Here is a 16,243-nt window from a genome sequence, read left to right on the forward strand (position 1 = left end):
TGTATTTCTTGTGTATCATGATGGACAGTAATCAGTCGTGTCCATTTTCTCGTACTTGTGTCATCATCTGCTTCAGGTCCTCATGTACCAGCAATTTCTTCACCAAGGTAAGGTTCATTCCTATAGGAGTAGGCAGCAGTTCATGAAGCAGAATATAATTAGATGCAATAAGTTGATAAGAAGAGACAGGAACTGAGTATTTAAAATCACATCCTAGAATTTTGGTAAAATTGCAAACACAAACATTAGAGTGATTACTGGTATCTACCACTGTATTATCTACAACTATAGAATCACAATGAGTTCTCATGCAAACGCAACCTTTCCCAATATATACAAGTACAGTTTCAAGGGTTTCATTAGGATGTATCTCAAAGTGGCAAATATTTTGCTCAGTGTCAAGAGAAATGTCTTGAGATTCCAGCGTGTTACTTTCACAGATGAAACCTTTTTGTTCATGCACAATACATGCATTTACATCAATTGTTTGCCACTTTCCTCCCTTTTGATGGGCCCATACTTTACGCTCTTTAGGATAAAGTATAGTTCCATTATGATTGAGTCCTAATGCAATGATTGGATATACATTGTATACAGTGGCATTACTTATAGTAAGTATAAAGGCAACAATTTTATCATTTTCTGCATAATGGGTAAAGTTGACTAATTGCCACCAAGCTTGAAATTCTTTTTCAAATTCTGAAGCATTATCCTAAATCAATTTTCAAATTTCAGTGGGCAAAGTTCCTCCTTCTCCCTCTCTAATAATAGCTGCTGCTACAGCTTGTATCCATAACTGCGCTTGGATGCAACTCAAGGCAAGGGAGGTATTGCCTTGGGCTTTTCCAAGGGCATTTACAATTAATTGATGATCATTTTCCTCAATTTGTTTCCAATGGGGCAAAACATCTGATAGAAGCCATTGATTTGCTCCTAAGGCCAATAAGGATTATTTTATTGGTTTTTCCAGTTTCCTTAGGTCATCTGTAGTAGCAGTTATTCTACTCATTAAGACCTCAGCATCAATGCTATTTAAGATACCTAATCCTGTCCCTAATAACCCAGTTGCATCCCATGGCACGCGCTGAGATTGTTTTGGAGAACGTCCATGTAACCATGCTAACCAGCCGGTGTAGGCAGTTCTCAGAAAGGTGGTACATTGTGAGTTAATTTCAGAGATACTAATGTGCAGCGCTAGCTCTACCCTTTTTAGGGACCAACTAGGGTTAAAGAGAATTTGTTGTTGTCCCACATTTTTAATTATGTAAGGACCTGTGTTGAAGATGGAAGGAGTTAGACCAATGGGAAGCTGAGTCGGTTCGTTTTCAATAATCTGCAGGGGCAGAGGCTTCTTATCCTTTGACCACGAATCCAGACATGGCTTGAAGTTCAGCCATTCTTAGAGAATTGTTCCAACTCCATTCATCTTTTGAAAATATTTTGTTTCCATGTAGAACTAAAGTAGAGAGATTTAGGTCCTTTCTGTTTTGAGATGTTCCAGTGACTGCTATACTGTGACAATACATGGTTAAATGCCATGGTGAAACACCTCAGCTCCAAGCACAGCCACAGTAGCTAAGTTTCCTTTAAGGTCTGTAATTGCGTCAAGGTCAGGGTAAAGCATAGCATCATTAATCCAAACTGTTGATTCGTCATCTTCCAGCTGTCCCTATACAGTTCGCTCAGGGTTCCTGTGAACACAAAAGAAAATAAAATATGCTCGGTTGTATTCAACCGGCAGGGTTAGAAAGAGGGTGAAATAGCAATCTTTGATTTCCCATGCATAGAAATATTTGGGAGTAGTTAGCACTATTGCTACTGTTAGAAACACAGAGGGCTTTCACTATCTCTGCCATGTTTGGAACTGTGGCATTCAAAGGTGTAGTGTTAGCATTTAACTGTCTGTAATCCACTGTAAAATGCCATTGCCTGGTTGGTTTCTTTACTGGCCACACTGGTGAATTGTAAGGTGAATTGGTCCTTTTAATAATGCCTCTTTTTTCCAATTCTGTTATCACCCCGTCAATCCCCATAAGTGCTGCTGCTGACAACAGATACTGCCCGATCATTAATGATTTTAGAGGGGATAGGGGTATGGATGTTTGTAACAGGCTCAGTCTCATGGTGCCTGAATCCCTTTGATGTGTCGCGAAACTCCACACAGTTCCATCAGGGAGTTTCCACATACAACCATGCAGTCTGTCAAATCCTAAAATATTAGTGTATGCAGCACCAACTAATACTTCTACCCTGGTTAATTTTTGTTCCTCTGGCAACCAGAGTGAAATTTTTACAGTGGGGCACTGTTTTTCCACACCATTGATTCCCGTGAATTTAACCCTGCATTGACCAGGTGTTATGCTCAGGGTTTGTGCTGTCTCATGTGTAATTACTGACATTTGGGTCCTGGTATCAATAAGAAAATTTACCAATATTTTTGGGGGTTCAACAGGAATAGCGATAATAGGGTCAGAGTGTTCATTAGAGAGCCATTGAATTGCTAATGCCCGCTGAGCAGGGTGGCTCATTGCCCTCCCCGGGGATAAGAGTTTTTTGCCGACACAACTCACCTCGTTCCCTATTAGGTTTCAACCTCTCTTTGAATTTGGGATATCTGGGATTTTTAGTGTGGATTTGGCGGACTCGCCGAGAGTGGTCTTGGGATTTAATACTGGATGAATTAATCCAGCCCATTCGGTGTCCGTACTTATCTATGTCTTGTACCAATTCACTCCAGGTGGGAATAGGGGAGTTAGGATTTCGCCTACAACCACTATCATCATCCCTACAAGCAGCTAGTATGTGATCTTGGGTGTTTGCTACAAACATCTTAAGACAATCAGGGAGTCCACAGATGAGGGGTTAACCGAACCGGATCAATAGGAGCTAACATCGGGAATTTCCTAAATTCATCTCTTTCATATATCGCTTGAATACAGGCTGCTTTCTGTACTGCTACAGCCAGGTCATCTCCTGGTGTGGTGGTTAAAAATACTCCAGGTCTCCAAAAGCCTCCTACCTCTTCCTTACACAACATCATTCGATCTCCTCCTTTAAGAGAAACTTGACACACATACTCAACTTCTGATTCCCCTGACCGCCTTGAGAACTTCTCCTGTATTTTAACCAACTCTGCTGGTGGCAACGGAATTGTTTGCACAGTAGTGCGGATTTCATCATTATCATCAATAGTAGTCTCAGTCTTAACCAAAGGTCTCAAGGAAATGGATTGGGGTTCAGAATCAGAAATCTCTTCAACACCATCATCACTGTCAGACCAGAAATCACTGTCCCAGCTTTCAGGTTCTACACTATGCAGCCCTCCACGAATCTGTATGACCGGAGTGCAAGGCTGTACTTTGTTTAACAGATGACTAACCCTCTCCAGCAATTGTTTAAGATGATTATCCTCATGCACAAGTTTATCATTTTCACTCACAAGTTTGTCATTTTCATCCAAAAGTTTATCCACTCTGATTCCTAATGTTTTTCCCGTCTCCCTTTCAAAGGCCAATGATGACTTCAACACCTCAATCTCTGATTTCACAGAATCACACCGAATCACAGAATCTCTAGGTTGGAAGAGACCTCAAGATCATCGAGTCCAACCTCTAACCTAACACTAACAGTCCCCACTAAACCATACCCCTAAGTTCTACATCTAAACGTCTTTTGAAGACTTCCAGGGATGGTGACTCCACCACCTCCCTGGGCATCCCGTTCCAGTGCCTAACAACCCTTTCAGTAAAGAAATTCTTCCTAACATCTAACCTAAAACTCCCCTGGCGTAACTTTAGCCCATTCCCCCTCGTCCTGTCACCAGGCACATGGGAGAACAGGCCAACCCCCACCTCGCTACAGCCTCCTTTAATGTACTTATACAGAGCAATAAGGTCACCCCTGAGCCTCCTCTTCTCTAGGCTGAACAAGCCCAGCTCCTTCAGCCACTCCTCATAGGACTTGTTCTCCAGGCCCCTCACCAGCTTCGTCGCCCTTCTTTGGACCCGCTCAAGCACCTCGATGTCCTTCTTGGAGCGAGGGGCCCAAAACTGAACACAGTACTCGAGGTGCGGCCTCACCAGAGCCGAGTACAGGGGGACAATCACTTCCCTAGTGCTGCTGGCCACACTGTTTCTGATACAAGCCAGGATGCCGTTGGCCTTCTTGGCCACCTGAGCACACTGCTGCCTCATATTCAGCCGACTGTCCACCATCACTCCCAGGTCCTTCTCTGCCTGGCAGCTCTCCAACCATTCCTCTCCCAGCCTGTAGCTCTGCTTGGGGTTATTGCGCCCCAGATGCAGGACCTGGCACTTGGCCTTGTTGAACTTCATGCAGTTGACCTCAGCCCATCGGTGCAGCCTATCCAGATCCTCCTGCAGAGCCTTCCTACCCTCGAGCAGATCGACACACGCACCTAGCTTGGTGTCATCTGCAAACTTACTGAGGGTGCACTCAATGCCCTCGTCCAGATCATTGATGAAGATATTAAAGAGGACCGGCCCCAGCACCGAGCCCTGGGGGATGCCACTAGTGACTGGGCTCCAACTGGACTTGGCTCCATTTACCACAACTCTTTGGGCCCGGCTATCCACCCAGTTTCTAACCCAATGAAGCGTGCGCCAGTCCAAGCCAAGAGCAGCCAGTTTCTTGAGGAGAATGCTGTGGGAGACGGTGTCAAAAGCCTTGCTGAAGTCAAGGTAGACCACATCCACAGCCTTTCCCTCATCCACCCAGCGCGTCACTTTGTCACTTTGTCTGCCCTCCGGCCCTTCTTGTAGATGGGCGTCATGTTTGCTAGCCGCCAGTCAGCTGGGACCTCCCCCGATAGCCAGGACTGCTGATAAATGATGGTTAGGGGCTTGGCCAGCTCCTCTGCCAGTTCTCTCAGTACCCTTGGGTGGATCCCATCCGGCCCCATCGACTTGTGCACATCCAAGTGCCGTACCAGGTCACCAACCAGTTCTTCGTGGATAGTGAGGGCCACATCCTGCTCCCCGTCCCCTTCCACCAGTTCTGGGTACTGGGTATCCAGAGAGCAACCGGTATTGCTGCTAAAGACTGAGGCAAAGAAGGCATTCAGCACCTCCGCCTTTTCCTCATCTCTTGTAACTAAGTTTCCCCCCGCATCCAGGAAAGGATGGAGATTCTCCCTAGTCCTCCTTTTTGTGTTGATGTATTTATAAAAGCGTTTTTTGTTATCTTTAACAGCAGTAGCCAGATTGAGCTCCAGATGAGCTTTGGCCTTCCTAATCTTGTCCCTGCACAGCCTCGCTACATCCTTATAGTCCTCCCTAGTGGCCTGCCCAATTTTCCAAAGATTATAAACCCTCTTTTTTCTCCTAAGCTCAAGCCACAATTCTCTGTTGAGCCAGGCTGGTCTTCTTCCCCGCTGGCTCATCTTTGGGCGCATGGGAATAGACTGCTCCTGTGCCATTAGGATTTGCCTCTTAAAGAGCGCCCAGCCTTTCTGGACCCCTCTGCCCTTCAGAACCGCCTCCCATGGGACTCCACCAACTAGTGTCCTGAGCAGCCCAAAGTCAGCCCTCCGAAAGTCCAGTACAGTGGTTTTACTGGTTCCCTTCCTGGCCTCGCCAAGAATAGTGAACTCCACCATTTCGTGGTCACTCTGCCCAAGACTGCTCCCAACAATCACATCCTCCACCAGTCCTTCTCTGTTTGTGAAGAGAAGGTCTAGCAGGGCACCACCGCTGGTAGGTTCACTAATCAGCTGCGTCAGGAAGCTATCTTCCACACTCTCCAGAAACCTCCTAGACTGCTTTCTCTGGGCTGTGTTGTGCTTCCAGGATATGTCAGGGAAGTTGAAGTCCCTCACGAGTACAAGCGCTGACGATTTCGCAACTTCTGTCAGCTGCCTGTAGAACTCCTCATCCGTCTCCTCATCCTGGTTCGACGGTCTATAGCAGACCCCGACCAGGACACTAGCCTTGTTGTCCCTGCCGATCCTAACCCAAAGGGACTCGACCTTGTCATTCCTAGCCTCGAGTTCTACAACATCGAAAGACTCTCTAATATAGAGAGCCACACCGCCACCCCTTCTGTGCTGCCTGTCCCTTCTGAAGAGCCTATAGCCAGGCATCGCAGCACTCCAGTCATGAGACTGGTCCCACCACGTTTCCGTGATGGCAACCAAGTCGTAGCCTGCCCGCTGCACGATGGCTTCCAGCTCCTCCTATTTGTTACCCATGCTGCATGCATTGGTGTAGATGCACTTCAGCTGGGCCTTTACCTTATCCTCCGGCCTTGCCATTGCTCCTCCTGGCACAGCCCCAACAGTCCTTGCTTCAGCCCCATCCCCCTTCTTACCTAGTCTAAAGCCCTATCATTGAGCCCTGCCAGCTCCTGGCCCAGGATCCTTTTTCCCCTAAAGGATAGGGACCCGTCTACAGCCATCAGACCAGGTGCTGAGTAAACTGCCCCATGGTCAAAAAACCCAAGATTTCTGCGTAGGCACCAGCCCCGGAGCCACGTGTTTAACAGGTGGGCTTTCCTTGTCCTCTCCGTACCCCTCCCTGTCAACGTAGGGATGGACGAAAACACTACCTGCACTCCTGCTCCGTCCACTAACCGTCCCAGCCCCCTAAAGTCTCTTTTGATAGCCTTCAGGCTTCTGTCATCAATGTCATCACTGCCCGCCTGGACTATCAGGAGAGGATAATAATCAGAGGGGCGTACCAGGTTGGGGAGCTTCCTGGCAACGTCCCTGACCCTGGCCCCAGGGAGGCAGCAGACTTCCCTACGGGTAGGGTCAGGCCGACAAATAGGGCCCTCTGTCCCCCTAAGGATAGAGTCTCCCATGACAATCACCCTTCTTTCTTTCTTGGTGGAGGCAGTCCTGATGCGTGGAGTCGACCTCCTCGCCCTAGGCATCCTCCTGGGAACACTTTCTATCTCTTCCTCAGTTGGTGGTCTCTCAATCTCCAGGGCCTCAAACCTGTTTCGTAAGGGCACCTGGGAAGGTGGGGCCGGAAGGGGAGGGCATCGCCTGCCCTGTCGCGCAGGGACCTGTCTCCACTCCTCCTCAACTCCCAGATCCCCTCCCTCTGCCCGACGGCGACAGGGCAGGGGGTCCACCCCCGTTTGGGGTGTCTCACCCCGGTACCTCTCCTTGAGGCCCTGCAGGGAGTTGCTCCAGAAGTCTATCTCCCGCTCACACTCCCTGATGGCCCTCAGCCTCTCCACCTCCTCCTTGAGCTCTGCCACCATTTCAAAGCTGTATGTTCCGCATCAGAGATCAGTTTGGGAGCAGGAGTTTCCTTAGCTTTTTGCCGAGCACAAGACAAACAGGCTCCTAACACAGCACAAATCACACCTTTACCCTTTCTTTGACCAGTCTTTTGTGAAGCCTGACACTGCTCAATGCGCTCTACCACTTTCTCCTCATCTTTCCAAAACTTTTGGGAAAACTCCTTGTAGTGGGTTTACGTGGCAAGGTTTTGGTAGCAGGGAGCCATAGGGGTGGTTTCTGTGAGAAAGATCTAGAAGCTGCCCCATGTTTGGGAAGGGCCCCATTGTTTTCCAGATCTGAGCCAATAAGCCATGTTGTTTTGCGCCTCTGTGAGAGCATATTTAAGACAGGGAAAAAAACGCTGTGCCACACAGCAGCCGGGAGAGTCAAGGGAGTGTGAAAACAGCCTTGCAGGCGCCAAGGTCAGTGAAGAAGGAGGGGGAGAGGTGCTCCAGGCGCCGGAGAAGAAGTCCCCTGCGGCCTGTGGTGAGGACCTTGGTGAAGCAGGATGTCCCCCTGCAGCCCATGGAGCACCACGGCGGAGCAGGGTTCCACGCTGCAGCGTGTGGAGGAGACCACGGTGGAGCAGGTGGCCCTGCACCGATGGAGGCTGCCGCCTGTGGAAGACCCCTGCCGGAGCAGATTCTGGGCCACACCTGTAGCCCATGGAGAGGAGACCACGCAGGAGCAGGTGACCTGGCAGGAGCTGCTGCCCGTGGGGGAGCCAGGTTGGAGCAGTCTGCTCCTGAGGGATGGACCCCGTGCTACGGACCCATATCTGGAGCAGTTCTGGAAGAGCTGCTGCCTGTGGGAAGCCCACGCCGGATCAGTTCATCAAGGACTGTATCCCGTAGGTGGGACCCCACAGCACAGGGGACGAGAGTGACCGAGAAAGAGTGGCAGAGAAGAAGTGCTGTAGACTGACCATAACCCCCATTCCCCCGTTCCCCTGCGCCGCTCGGGGGGAGGAGGTGGAAGAGGGTGGATAGGGGGGAAGGTGCTTTTGGTTTCTTTCCTTTGTTTCTCACTTCTCTAGCTTGTTAGTAATGAGCAATAAATCTTACTATCTGTCTTCTTATGCTGAGTCTGGTTTGCCCGTTACAATAATTATTGCGTGATTTTCTCGTCCTTATCTCAATCCTTGAGCCCTTTTCACATATTTTCTCCCCATTCCTCTTTGAGGAGGGGGAGTGAGAGAGCGGCTGTGGTGGAGCTCGGCTGCCCACTCGAGCGGAACCACGACAGTCCTTCCCTGCCTGGGAAGGGGCACATTTGTATTTTTGCAGTAGTTTATCCATAGCAATCCTGCTGACTACACCAATTTTACTGTCGCGTTAAGGGGTTTAGCTGATTAACCGTTACGGGCCCGATCGGATTCAGAGTACTGAACCAGTCGGACGTTCACCAAAAACACATTAACTGTCTGGGGGTCCAGTCAGACATTCACCAAAAACGCATTAACCGTCTGGGGGTCTGGTTAGATTCAGAACACTGAACTATCACGGATAACCACCCTCACCCTAGTTGCACTTAATGAGAGCTATCACAATGCAATCAAGTACGGTTTATTACAGCAACAGATAATCAGGTTCTTTTGGATTGCCGATGATAGTGACTATCTGCAAAAGCAAGCTAGTATGCATGAAATATACAGGTATTATAGGTGTTAGAGGTGTTACAGATGTTATAGATGTTACAGGTGTTACAGGTGTTACAGGTGCGCAGCCTAGAAATAAAACTCGTTAAAAAGATCAAAGACTCTATAGAGATTTATAAGCAAGTATTCAGATCTCACCCAAAGGCGTCCCAATTGGGGGGAAGAGAGGCCCAGCCCGTCGACTGATCCCAGGAGTCAGGAGGTCCTAAGGATGTTGTATGTCCTCGGGATGGTATCTCCCCTGACGGTGGTATCTTCCCTGCCATCCCCTCTCTCTTGGGCCAATTTATATTATTTTCTATCTTTTAGGTGGAGCTTGAGTGGCTCTAGTCAAGCATATCTTAGTTATGATTGGTGTAAAGTTTTCCCATCTCTGTTTAAAGTAATAGGCTCCGAGAAATTCAAAGCGCATGCTCAGTGAAGGGTGGTCGCACCTTGGAGGCAGGTAGCTTTTGGGATGGAGGTGTGTTTTGGTATTATAATGATATTATAATGAGCAAAAAGTACACTAGGGTACAGCATTTGTCAAAACATGACAGGTCTTTGGCTTAGGGTGGCAAAAAGTGCAGCTTTGTGCACAAGAACAATCGAGGCCCCACCTGATTACAGAGCCCAGCTGTGGTGTCTCCACTCCACTCTACGCTCCGTGCTGTTCCTTAGGGCTAGCACACCAAGTTTCCCCAGCGCGATAGCATCTAAGGTTGGGAGCCTAGGGAATAATGCAGTTATGCCCTACCCTGAATGCCTCTTCAATGCTGTACCTTTTCCTTAAAAATGTGAATGTTAGTTTTATTTTCCTAGTTACTTCAGGCAATTACACCACAACACGTCAGCCCCTGTAACAGATCCATAGCCTGTCCAAAGCCACTCCAAACACTGCAAAAGGCCCTGCAGGCACTCCAGCTCCTGAAGTGGGCCCAAAGTTAAACCAACCCCTGTGGCAGGCCCTGTCACTACTCCAAAACCTGCAATAGACCCTGCAGCCATTCCAACTAATCCCAAAATCCCTGCAGACAGAACAACTCCTGTGTTGGGCCCTGCAGACACTCCTGCCCCTGCAGCCACTCCTGCCCCTGCGATGAGCTCCATGGCTGGGCCAGAGAACCAACTTGTGCCAGTATCGGTTGCCTCTTCATGCAAGAGTAAACAATGGGTGTGAAAATCAGTTTTTCTTAAGAAAGGAAAGAAACTCCTACCCAGACAAGAAAGGGGGAAGAAGAAGATGAGGAAGATTTCCTCAAAGTTGTGCCATCATGGAAGCAGGAGGACAAAGAAGCAGAGGTCATATAAGCATCAGAAACCACCAATTCCTATCCTAGGATAAGCTACAAGATATGGGGACAGATTTCATCTATCATCTCGGTGAGCACATTGTCACTTGGCTGCACCAGTGCTCCAAGAAAGGGGTCAATAGCCTGGAATTAAAGGGCAGGGAAGCAAAGCTGCTGGGATCCCCGTCTAGGGAAAGACTGGCTGACAAAACAATTGGAAAAGGGGAAAAAAGAACTTACTCCTGTTAACATTAAGGAAAGGTCTCCCTTCAAGAAAAATCTTGTCAACCAGGCAAGTGGACCACCATGCAGAGGGGTATCCGGTACCTGAGGGAATTAGCCATGCTGAAGGTGATTAGTAGAAACCTAGACAATGAGCAGCTATCCAAAGATGCAGATGAAGTCATGTGCACATGACCCATGTGGCAGAAGTTTTTACAGAGCGCACCATCATCTTGTGCTAACTTGTTGGTAGTAATGAGCTGGAAAGACCAAGAGAAACCCATGGTGGATGAATTGGCTAGACAACTCTGGCATTACAAAGAAAGTCTCTGTTCTTCCCTATGGGCCTGCATCCTGTCTAGAGAGAAACTTTCCCAAGAGGTCCAAGAACTACAAGAGAATACATCTTCCTCCCCACCTGCACGAACCAATAGCTCAGCTATTAGGTGTAAGCATCCCTCTGCTCAATAAAGTTGATATAGTGGGTGCATACTACATGTCACCCTATGGTTTTGACTGTGTGACCATGAAGAGGCCATGAGAAAACGGGATGCAAAAATCTACCCTACCTCCACCCTAGAGGCATAGATGCATGAGGCACAAGGAAAAACATTGGCAAAAAGCGGTTCTTCTGAGAAAATTGCTGCTCCAGTTTCTAGTCAGCAGTCCTCCAAACTAGAGGTTGGACTTAGAGGTTGGACTCGATGATCTTGAGGTCTCTTCCAACCTAGAAATTCTGTGTGAAATAGAATAATGAATACCATGATCTAGAAAGGCCTGACCTCAAGCCAGAAGGAAGATGGGGGCAATTGGGTGTATTGGACTTTGAGCCTGGCACATCACACCCACAGAAGAATCAGGTTCTAGTGGACAGTGTACTGTAATGCCATCAAGCTACAAAGGGCCAGAACCCATTTGCATTTCTTGAATGACAGGGGGGTCCCAAGAGTTAACTGCATTAGAGGCTGAAGTGAGTCTAACTGTGTGGAAGAAGAGTGGCAAAATCACCCCACTGAGACTGGCCCAGATGCTCTGTGAATACTTGGCCTAGACTACTTCAGGAGCGGGTATTTCAAAGATACAAAAGTTTACTGGATGGACTCCGGACATAACTGCCTTGCAGACAGAGGATATCAAACATTTGTCCACCTTGCTCACTCTCTGTCCTGGTTTTAGCTAGGATAGAGTTGGTTTTCCTCCTAGTAGCTGGTAGGGTGCTATGTTCTGGATCTAGGAGAAGAATGTTGATAACACACTGATGCTTTGGTTGTTGCAGAGCAGTGCTTACACTGAGCCAAGGACTTTCCAGCTTCTCACTCTGTCCTGCTAGCAGGCAGGCTGGGAGTGCAGCAGGAGCTGGGAGGGGACAAACCCAGGACAGCTGATCCAAGCTGGCCAAAGTGGTATTCCGTCCCACCTGATGTCATGCTGAATAATATATAAGGGGTGGCTAGCCGGGGTGGTGGGGCTGGCTGCTCGGGGTTAGGCTGGGCATCTGTGAGTGGTGCGCAACTGCATTGTGCATCACTAGTTTCGTACACAGGATTAGTAGTAGTACTATTATCATCATTATTGTTGTTGTTGTTATTATTATTATTATTATTTTCCTGTCTTAATAAACTGTCTTTACTCACAGGCTTCAGTTTTCTCGTTTCTCTCCCCCATCCCAGAGAAGGAGGGAGGAGGGTGAGCAAACAGCTGTGTGGTGTTTAGCTGCCGGCTGGTTTAAACCACAACCCCCTATTTCATCGAAGTTTGCAGACACCCATCTCAGTACACCACCTTGCTCTTATCCCAGCATTTCCATCATTTCACCAATGTCTCATCAACCCTCACCAGCTGTTCCTTGAAACTCAAAACCAGGGTCTTATCACTTACTACAAATTGGGTGAGCTCTGGCAACACAGCAGTATACTCTGAGGGACAATTCTCACTCCTTGTGGCCAGAGACAACCTTCCAAGGTGCACTTTGTAGCAGTTTTTTTTTCTCTCCTGCTCTTTCCTACTATGAAAGAAAGCTCCATCAGGGTGGAAACCACTCCTAAAGCAGGCATCGCAACCCATCAGCCTTCTTGAGGCCTGTCAGCCAACCAGACAGAAGTCGCCTCACCAGCATCGTCCAAGCCATGGGCCTGCCGCTGGCCTTGCAGCTTCTTGGCTAGACACACACAAGCCTTGTGCCTGCTGCAGTCCAGTCATGGACTCAAGCAGAGGGGTCAGGACAATCCATATGTGGGCCTTCTTTCTGTCTGGGTCCTCCTGGGTATGGAGGCAGAGAGGATCCCACAGTCAGCATGCCAGCCAGGTGCCTTCTGCTGGCCTACCAGGGCTGCTGGCAGATGTCAGCCAAAAAGTACAGATCCCAGTTAGAAGTCAAGGGTGACCTGTCAACTACTTCGGACAGAAGTGACCTTAGAGTCCCTTTCGGTGACACGTTCCTGCTGCTGCCCTATCAACTGCAGAAACAGAAGTGACCTCACAGTCATTTCCATAGTCACATTCCTTCTGCTGGTGCAGGAGAGCCTAAGGCAGAGCTGAGCTCCTCAGAGCATTCCTACCCGTCTCTTCTTTGTGGTCCACAATGTGATCAGATCCATGGCCCCTCACATTCATCTTTGAATGCCATGTGACTGCACAGCAATCTCAAATTTCTGCCCTGCCCCAAACGGCCAAAGCATAAGTTGAGGGTTAGGACATGGGTTGGAAGTGAGGAGGTTAAAGCACAGGAACAGGATCTTAGGATGTTAATTATTCATGTATGCGGTTGGGTCTCACCTTTCTGGGGTAGAGATTAAGCAAATGTTTAATGGTAGGATTTGTTGTTCTGCTTGGGGTGTCAGGTCTGTGGTTAGGTTATGTAAAAGCTCTTTGCTGTAGGGTTTTGTTTAGGGTATTTCTGCCAAGCACTGTAGGTTTTAACAGAGCATTTTAATGCTAGTGTTAAGGGCAGGGATCAGGGTGAGCAAGAGCGTAAAGGTAAGGGAAAGGGGCTATCGGCTGAGTTTTGTTTCAAGGGATAGTTTGAGGTCAGGATTACAGTTGTGGAGCCCTGTCAGGGACTGGAGTAGCATTTAGGTTTAGGGATAAAGATTACACATTAAAATAGGGGAAGGGCTTCACATGACTGTTTTAAGACTGTTTTACAGCAGGATCTACTTTACCTGAACCCTCTTACCTTTTCAAAATCATTAATTTTTGCTGGCCAAGCTCCTCTTCCCTACCCCAAATCTCATCTTTCTCATGGCCAGCCTTCTCCTGAACTCCCTGTATCAGTAATCTGTTTGGGAGCAGGATTCTCATGACATTCATAATCTCGGGGTATCTGTCTCACCTCTGTTGGCTACTCTGTTCTTGAGAAAGAAGCAGCTCCTAAGCCAGCATGGAGCACTCTGCACAGCGTGCCCAGCAGGTCTGCACCACTACAAACTTATGTGTCCTGCCTACAAGTTTTGGTTCAAGAATGGCTCCTATGTTTCCAGAGTAATTTTTCCCAAGTCCTCATGTATGCTCCGGTTTCCCCCGGGCATCTTGGAGGCAGCATCCCCCTCTGTGTAGAAAACTGAAAGCAGTCCTGAAGGATGACTTTAGGCAAAAGCTGACACCTCTGTCATTACAACCCCTGTCCAAGACCTCTTCCCCTATGGGTCCTACCCAATACTTAGGAGGAGTGGATTTCACAAACTGTGTGCAAAACAGGTGCCTTCTGCTGCCCTATCATGGACCCCGGCAGATGTGAGCCTAAAGGCACTGATCCCAGCCAGGAGTCAAGGGGTGACCTGTCACCTACTTCAGAAAGAGCTCAACACACAATCCACTTTAGAGACATTGACTTAGGAACAGATGAGGAATTTCTGAGGCAATACATACCTCATAATACCATACCTTCAAAACACACCCTTTTTGGGCCAGAATCTGATCAGGTAGATATGAGCTGGTTGTGACCCTTCAAGCCCGTGGCACTGCTGCTGGACTCCCAGACCCTCTGATGCCTGTGAGCCAGTTCCATGTCAGTCCTGGGAGGTGCTAGGGCAGGAGTGACCCTTCAGAAGGGGCTTTGGGCTTCCTCAATTGTCCTGGTGCTTATTAGCACCTTCCTGGCTCCTTCCAGAACTCAGAGGGAGCCTTCTTGTCCATCATGAGTCCCTGTACTGGTTCTGGCTTGGACAGAGTTACTCACAGAATCACAGAATCACAGAATTTCTACATTGGAAGAGACCTCAAGATCATCGAGTCCAACCTCTGACCTAACGCTAACAGTCCCCACTAAACCATATCCCTCAGCTCTACATCTAAACGTCTTTTAAAGACTTCCAGGGATGGTGACTCCACCACTTCCCTGGGCAGCCTGTTCCAATGTCTAACAACCCTTTCGGTAAAGAAGTTCTTCCTAAGATCCAACCTCAAACTCCCCTGGTACAACTTAAGCCCATTCCCCCTCGTCCTGTCACCAGGCACGTGGGAGAACAGACCAACCCCCACCTCGCTACAGCCTCCTTTAAGGTATCTGTAGAGAGCAATAAGGTCGCCCCTGAGCCTCCTTTTCTCCAGGCTGAACAAGCCCAGCTCCTTCAGCTGCTCCTCGTAGGACTTGTTCTCCAGGCCCCTCACCAGCTTTGTTGCCCTTCTCTGGACTCTCTCCAGCACCTCCATATCCTTCTTGTAGCGACGGGCCCAAATTGAACAGAGTACTTGAGGTGCGGACTCACCAGAGCCGAGTACAGGGGGACAATCACTTCCCTAGTGCTGCTGGCCACACTGTTTCTTATACAAGCCAGGATGCCGTTGGCCTTCTTGGCCACCTGAGCACACTGCTGCCTCATATTCAGCCGACTGTCCACCATCACTCCCAGGTCCTTCTCTGCCTGGCAGCTCTCCAACCACTCATCTCCCAGCCTGTAGCTCTGCTTGGGGTTATTGCGCCCCAGGTGCAGGACCCGGCACTTGGCCTTGTTGAACTTCATGCAGTTGACCTCAGCCCATCGGTGCAGCCTATCCAGATCCTCCTGCAGAGCCTTCCTACCCTCGAGCAGATCGACACACACACCTAGCTTGGTGTCATCTGCAAACTTACTGAGGGTGCACTCAATGCCCTCGTCCAGATCATTGATGAAGATATTAAAGAGGACCGGCCCCAGCACCGAGCCCTGGGGGACGCCACTAGTGACTGGGCTCCAACTGGACTTGGCTCCATTCACCACAACTCTTTGGGCCCGGCTATCCAGCCAGTTTCTAACCCAACGAAGCATGCGCCAGTCCAAGCCAAGAGTAGCCAGTTTCTTGAGGAGAATGCTGTGGGAGACGGTGTCAAAAGCCTTGCTGAAGTCAAGGTAGACCACATCCACAGCCTTTCCCTCATCCACCCAGCGCGTCACTTTGTCGTAGAAGGAGATCAGGTTCGTCAAGCAGGACCTGCCTTTCATAAACCCATGCTGACTGGGCCTGATCGCCTGTTTGCCCTGCAAGTGCTGCATGATGACTCTCAAGAGAATCTGCTCCATGAGCTTCCCAGGCACTGAAGACAAACTGACAGGCCTGTAGTTTCCCGGATCTGCCCTCCGGCCCTTCTTGTAGATGGGCGTCATGTTTGCTAGCCGCCAGTCAACTGGGACCTCCCCCAGTAGCCAGGACTGCTGATAAATGATGGTTAGGGGCTTGGCCAGCTCCTCTGCCAGTTCTCTCAGTACCCATGAGATGGTCCTATTGTTATGTGTCTTGCATGTGTTTCAGCTTTTGTTTAAGGATAAACAACTATTTAAGAATGCCCTCCAGATACCTGCCCCAAGGCAGAAGAGTTAGAAATGGCAGGGAGTGTGGGAGGATATGGGCAGGCACCTAGAGCAGAGG

The 16,243-nt window shown here is 48.9% G+C and overlaps 1 long non-coding RNA gene across 1 annotated transcript; it reads right to left on the reverse strand.

The window, feature by feature from the left end:
• Positions 1-570: 570 nt before the first annotated feature.
• On the reverse strand, positions 571-11,929 carry LOC140000310 (uncharacterized). The gene is made up of 2 exons (XR_011805479.1): positions 9,045-11,929; positions 571-1,691 (listed from the first exon to the last, which is right to left on the reverse strand). It is a non-coding gene; the product is annotated as an uncharacterized lncRNA (long non-coding RNA).
• Between the last annotated feature and the right edge of the window lie 4,314 nt (positions 11,930-16,243).

The sequence above is a fragment of the Anas platyrhynchos genome, chromosome 33, assembly GCF_047663525.1.
Source record: "Anas platyrhynchos isolate ZD024472 breed Pekin duck chromosome 33, IASCAAS_PekinDuck_T2T, whole genome shotgun sequence".
Taxonomy (NCBI): Eukaryota; Metazoa; Chordata; class Aves; order Anseriformes; family Anatidae; genus Anas; species Anas platyrhynchos.